Source organism: Melanerpes formicivorus, unplaced genomic scaffold (genome assembly GCF_026170545.1).
Source record: "Melanerpes formicivorus ecotype bairdi unplaced genomic scaffold, bMelFor1.0.p_v2 SCAF_967, whole genome shotgun sequence".
In the NCBI taxonomy this organism is placed as follows: domain Eukaryota; kingdom Metazoa; phylum Chordata; class Aves; order Piciformes; family Picidae; genus Melanerpes; species Melanerpes formicivorus.
Window position 1 is genome coordinate 60,001 of NW_027143319.1, and position 6,563 is coordinate 66,563.

A 6,563-nucleotide genomic window follows, 5' to 3' on the forward strand; every position below is an offset into this window, starting at 1 on the left:
TCTCCTTCCCGAGGAGGTAGACGTGCTCTCCCTGGCGAGGGGGGGACTTAGTGCACTGAGCCGTGCGGCGGCAGGTAGACGTGCTCTCCTTCCCGAGGAGGTAGACGTGCTCTCCCTGGCGAGGGGGGACTTAGTGCACTGAGCCGTGCGGCGGCAGGTAGACGTGCTCTCCTTCCCGAGGAGGTAGACGTGCTCTCCCTGGCGAGGGGGGGACTTAGTGCACTGAGCCGTGCGGCGGCAGGTAGACGTGCTCTCCTTCCCGAGGAGGTAGACGTGCTCTCCTTCCCAGGAGGTAGACGTGCTCTCCTTCCCGAGGAGGTAGACGTGCTCTCCTTCCCAGGAGGTAGACGTGCTCTCCTTCCCGAGGAGGTAGACGTGCTCTCCTTCCCAGGAGGTAGACGTGCTCTCCTTCCCAGGTGGTAGACGTGCTCTCCCTCGGTGAGTAGACGTGCTCTCCCTGAGCTGGCAGGTAGACGTGCTCTCCATGGCGAGGGAGGACTTAGTGCACTGAGCCGTGCGGCAGGAGGTAGACGTGCTCCCCGCGGCCGGGCGGGCACTTAGCGCGCGGAGGCTGGAACCGCGGGGTAGACGTGGTCCCCGGGACGAGGGCCGCCTGGTATCGCCCGCCCGGCCCCCAACCCCCCCCCCCCCCCGCGGCGGCGTAAATGAAGAGAGGCAGTCGGCATGAAACCTTCTTTTATTAAGTGTTGTTTTCATCGAGCGTCTTTCATTAAAGGTTGTGTTCTGAAGCAGTCTTTTCTTCAACAGCGCTGTTCTCCGGGGAGAAGGTCTGCCGGCATCTCTAGAAATCTCCCCCCGCCCCTGACCGCCTCCCCCCCCCGCCCCCGTTGCCGGTTTGCGCGGCGCCCCCCCTCCCGACGTTGCCTCTTGCCGCTACCCCCGCCCCCCCCCCGCTGCCGGTTTGCGCGGAGCCCCCCCTCCCGACGTTGCCTCTTGCCGCTACCCCCCGCCCCCCCCCCGCTGCCGGTTTGCGCGGAGCCCCCCCTTCCCGACGTTGCCTCTTGCCGCTACCCCCCGCCCCCCCCCCGCTGCCGGTTTGCGCGGAGGCCCCCCTTCCCGCCGTTGCCTCTTGCCGCTACCCCCGCGCCCCCCCCCCCCGCTGCCGGTTTGCGCGGAGCCCCCCCGCCTGCCGTTGCCTCTTGCCGCTACCCCCCGCGCCCCCCCCCCCCGCTGCCGGTTTGCGCGGAGCCCCCCCGCCTGCCGTTGCCTCTTGCCGCGGCCGCCACCGCCCCCCCCCACACCCCCCGGCCCCCGTTACCGGTTTGCGCGGAGCCCCCCCTCCCGACGTTGCCTCTTGCCGCTGCTGCCACCCCCAGCTCCCCACACCCCCCGGCTCCCGTTAGCGGTTTGCGCGGAGCCCCCCCTTCCCCCCTTCGCGGGCTGCCGCTTCCCTCCCGGGCTGCCCGGCTGCTCTCTAACCCCTGCGACCGAGGCGGCGCTGTTAGGGCGGCCGTGCCGGTGCCCCTTGCCGCAGCTAGCCTCTCGCCGCTGCCCCTCCCGTCCGTCGTCCCCCGTCCCCAAAAACTTGCTGCTCTCCACGCTGGAGCCTGCACGGGGGAGGTTGCGCTCCGCTCCTCCGGCCCTAAAGCCGCCCTCGCCCGCCCCCCCGGCTTGCCGCTTGGCTCGGCTGCCCGCCCCGCCCGCTAATCCCCCCAACGCCCCCACCCCAAAAACACCCCAGCCCTACCGCATGCCGCTCCCCCTCTCCCCGCTCTCGCTGACCGCTGCCACCCCCCCCCCACCCCTCCCCCCCGAAACAAACCCCCCAGCCCTACCGCATGCCGCTCCCCCTCTCTCCCTAGCCTGCCCCCCCCGCCGTCGCTTGCTGCCGCCGCCGCCGCCGCCGCCGCCGGGACCCCGCCTCGGTCTGGTGGCGCGCGCTCGGAGATCCCCGGCTACCCGTCCGTCCGTCCCTCCCTCCCGCCCCGCCCCGGGGGAGGGCCCGGGGCAGCGCGGGCAGGCGGGGAGCAAAAAAAGGCGCGGGCGCCAAAAAACGTCGGGGTCCCGGGGTGGCGGAGGGGGGCGGCGGCGGGGGCGGCGGCGGGTACACGGCGCCGGGTCCAGGGCGCCGGGTCCAGCCCGTCCCGGGGCGGGGACAGGTGGTGTCGTCCGTCCCCGCCCCCGTAACCTGCTCTGAAGCATCCGCTTCCCGCCGCGGCTCGCCCTCCACCCCCCCGCCGCACACGCAGCTGCCGCTTCCCGCCGCCTCTGCCCCCCGCCCCGGGATCAACCACCCGCCGGGTCCAGCCGGTCCCGGTCCCGGGAACCTGCTCCCGGGGCCAGCCGGAGCCACGCCCCCTCCTCTGACGCTTCCAGCTGCCGCCTCCCCTCCCACCCCCCAAACTCACACTGGCCCTCGCCGGCCCGCCCACCCGCCTACCTGCTTGCCCGCCGCCGCTGGGTGGCGTGCCGGACACTCTCGCACACAGGTACACAGACAGGGACACAGGGACACAGGCACTCAGGCACACAGGGACACAGGGACACAGGGACACAAGGACACAGGGACACAGGCACTCAGGCACTCAGGCACTCAGGGACACAGGGACACAGGGACACAGGCACTCAGGCACTCAGGGACACAGGGACACAGGGACACAGGCACTCAGGCACACAGGGACACAGGTGGCGGGCCGGAGGCCTCTCTCCACTGTGTGGCAGGGGTCCAAGAGCCACCCCAGCCCAACCCAGAGGGTCTTTTGCACCTCTCTAGAGGCCACCCAGAGACCCCAGGCCGCAGCAGAAGCCTCTCCCGCACGCTCTGCAGGCTTCCGACCCACCCCAGGCCGCAGCAGAAGCCTCTCCCGCACGCTCTGCAGGCTTCTCAGCCACCCCAGGCCGCAGCAGAAGCCTCTCCCGCACGCTCTGCAGGCTTCTCAGCCACCCCAGGCCGCAGCAGAAGCCTCTCCCGCACGCTCTGCAGGCTTCTCAGCCACCCCAGGCCGCAGCAGAAGCCTCTCCCGCACGCTCTGCAGGCTTCTCAGCCACCCCAGGCCGCACCAGAAGCCTCCCCCGCACGCTCTGCAGGCTTCTCAGCCACCCCAGGCCGCAGCAGAAGCCTCCCCCGCATGCTCTGCAGGCTTCCGACCCACCCCAGGCTGCACCAGAAGCCTCCCCCCGCAAGCTCTGCAGGCTTCCGACCCACCCCAGGCCGCAGCAGAAGCCTCTCCCGCACGCTCTGCAGGCTTCCGACCCACCCCAGGCCGCAGCAGAAGCCTCTCCCGCACGCTCTGCAGGCTTCTCAGCCACCCCAGGCCGCAGCAGAAGCCTCTCCCGCACGCTCTGCAGGCTTCTCAGCCACCCCAGGCCGCACCAGAAGCCTCCCCCGCACGCTCTGCAGGCTTCTCAGCCACCCCAGGCCGCAGCAGAAGCCTCCCCCGCATGCTCTGCAGGCTTCCGACCCACCCCAGGCCGCACCAGAAGCCTCCCCCGCAAGCTCTGCAGGCTTCCGACCCACCCCAGGCCGCAGCAGAAGCCTCTCCCGCACGCTCTGCAGGCTTCCGACCCACCCCAGGCCGCAGCAGAAGCCTCTCCCGCACGCTCTGCAGGCTTCTCAGCCACCCCAGGCCGCAGCAGAAGCCTCTCCCGCACGCTCTGCAGGCTTCTCAGCCACCCCAGGCCGCACCAGAAGCCTCTCCCGCACGCTCTGCAGGCTTCTCAGCCACCCCAGGCCGCACCAGAAGCCTCCCCCGCACGCTCTGCAGGCTTCTCAGCCACCCCAGGCCGCACCAGAAGCCTCTCCCGCACGCTCTTCAGGCTTCTCAGCCACCCCAGGCCGCACCAGAAGCCTCCCCCGCACGCTCTGCAGGCTTCTCAGCCACCCCAGGCCGCACCAGAAGCCTCTCCCGCACGCTCTGCAGGCTTCTCAGCCACCCCAGGCCGCACCAGAAGCCTCTCCCGCACGCTCTTCAGGCTTCTCAGCCACCCCAGGCCGCACCAGAAGCCTCCCCCGCACGCTCTGCAGGCTTCTCAGCCACCCCAGGCCGCACCAGAAGCCTCCCCCGCACGCTCTGCAGGCTTCCCACCCCCCCCAGGCCGCAGCAGAAGCCTCTCCCGCACGCCCTGCAGGCTTCTCAGCCACCCCAGGCCGCAGCAGAAGCCTCTCCCGCACGCTCTGCAGGCTTCTCAGCCACCCCAGGCCGCAGCAGAAGCCTCTCCCGCACGCTCTGCAGGCTTCTCAGCCACCCCAGGCCGCAGCAGAAGCCTCTCCCGCACGCTCTGCAGGCTTCTCAGCCACCCCAGGCCGCAGCAGAAGCCTCTCCCGCACGCTCTGCAGGCTTCTCAGCCACCCCAGGCCGCAGCAGAAGCCTCTCCCGCACGCTCTGCAGGCTTCTCAGCCACCCCAGGCCGCAGCAGAAGCCTCTCCCGCACGCTCTGCAGGCTTCTCAGCCACCCCAGGCCGCAGCAGAAGCCTCCCCCGCACGCTCTGCAGGCTTCTCAGCCACCCCAGGCCCCAACAGAAGCCTCTCCCGCACGCTCTGCAGGCTTCCGACCCACCCCAGGCCGCACCAGAAGCCTCCCCCGCACGCTCTGTAGGCTTCTGACCCACCCCAGGCCCCAACAGAAGCCTCCCCCGCACGCTCTGCAGGCTTCTCAGCCACCCCAGGCCGCAGCAGAAGCCTCTCCCGCACGCTCTGCAGGCTTCTCAGCCACCCCAGGCCGCACCAGAAGCCTCTCCCGCACGCTCTGCAGGCTTCTCAGCCACCCCAGGCCGCACCAGAAGCCTCTCCCGCACGCTCTGCAGGCTTCCGACCCACCCCAGGCCGCACCAGAAGCCTCCCCCGCACGCTCTGCAGGCTTCTCCGCCACCACAGGCCGCACCAGAGGATCTTTTGCACCTCTCTGGACGCCACCCAGAGACTCCAGGCCGCACCAGAGGCCCCCCCCCCAACCATTTACAGGCTGCAGTGCCAGCCTAGGCCCCGCTGGCAGCCTCCCTTGTCTGCTTTGGAAGGCCTCCCATCCACTCCAGACCTGCCTGGAGGCCTCCCTCGACTGCTCCCGGGGCCCTCGAAGCCACCCTAGGCCTTTCTGGAGGACCTGCTCGACCGCTCGGGCGGCTTCTGACGCACCCTCGGCCATCCGGCGCCCAGCAGCTCCCAGGGCCAGGCACCGGCCTCCCCCTCCGGCCGCCCCTGGGGCCGGGGGTGGCTCGGACTCGGCGCCCCCAACGTGTCGTCCCGTCCCCCCCCGCCCCGCACCGCCGAACATTCGCTGCAGCCGAGGGCTTGCCGCTCGACGCCTACCCCACCCGCCCAGCCCCCCGCTGCGGCCCGGCGCTGCCCCGGCCGCTGCGCCCCGCCTCTCATCGCTCCCCCCACCCGGCAACCGGCCGCCGGGCACGGCAAGTCCCAGGGCAGGGAACAGGTGCTGCCGGGACCCCGTGCTGGCTGCCGGCTTCCCGGGGCTGCCCCGGGCACGGACAGGTCGCCCCCCCCGCCCCGGCGAATGTTCACCGAACCGGCTGCCGGCTGCCTTCGAGCACCCCCCGCCCCCCGCCACTATCGTCCCCCCCCGCCCCCCCTCCGCCTCCGCTGCCGCTTCTCCCCGCACCCCCTCCACTGCCTCCCCCCGCCGCCGGCGAACGAGTCGCCGGATCCGTAGGGTGCCGGGAGCCCGAACGGCGAGCGGCTCCGGCTGCTGCCGGGACCGCGGGGATTCGAGCCGCTCCGGCCGCGGCCGGGACCCCGTGCCGGAAGCCGGCATCCCGGGACGGCCCCGGGACGGCCCCGGTCGCCGGCCGGGTGACGTTCAGCGAAGCGGCTGCCGCCAGTCTTTGGGCCTCCCCCGTGCCGGGGCCGCGGGGCTTCGAGCCGGTCCGGCCGCGGCCGGGATCCGGGGCCGGACGATGGCTTCCCGGGCCGGTCCCGGTCGCCTCCCGGGTGACGTTCACCGAAGCGGCTGCCGGCTGTCTTCGAGCCCCCCCCCCCCCTCCGCCTCCGCGGCCGCTTCTGCCCGCACCCCCTCCACTGCCTCCCCCCGCCGCCCGCGAACGAGTCGCCGGATCTGTAGGGTGCCGGGAGCCCGAACGGCGAGCGGCTCCGGCTGCTGCCGGGACCGCGGGGATTCGAGCCGCTCCGGCCGCGGCCGGGACCCCGTGCCGGAAGCCGGCATCCCCGGACAGCCCCGGGACGGCCCCGGTCGCCGGCCGGGTGACGTTCACCGAAGCGGCTGCCGGCTGTCTTCGAGCCCCCCCACCTCCGCCTCCGCTGCCGCTTCTGCCCGCACCCCCTCCACTGCCTCCCCCCGCCGCCGGCGAACGAGTCGGCGGATCCGTAGGGTGCCGGGAGCCCGAACGGCGAGCGGCTCCGGCTGCTGCCGGGACCGCGGGGATTCGAGCCGGTCCGGCCGCGGCCGGGACCCCGTGCCGGATGCCGGCATCCCGGGACGGCCCCGGGACGGCCCCGGTCGCCGGCCGGGTGACGTTCAGCGAAGCGGCTGCCGCCAGTCTTTGGGCCTCCCCCGTGCCGGGGCCGCGGGGCTTCGAGCCGGTCCGGCCGCGGCCGGGATCCGGGGCCGGACGATGGCTTCCCGGGCCGGTC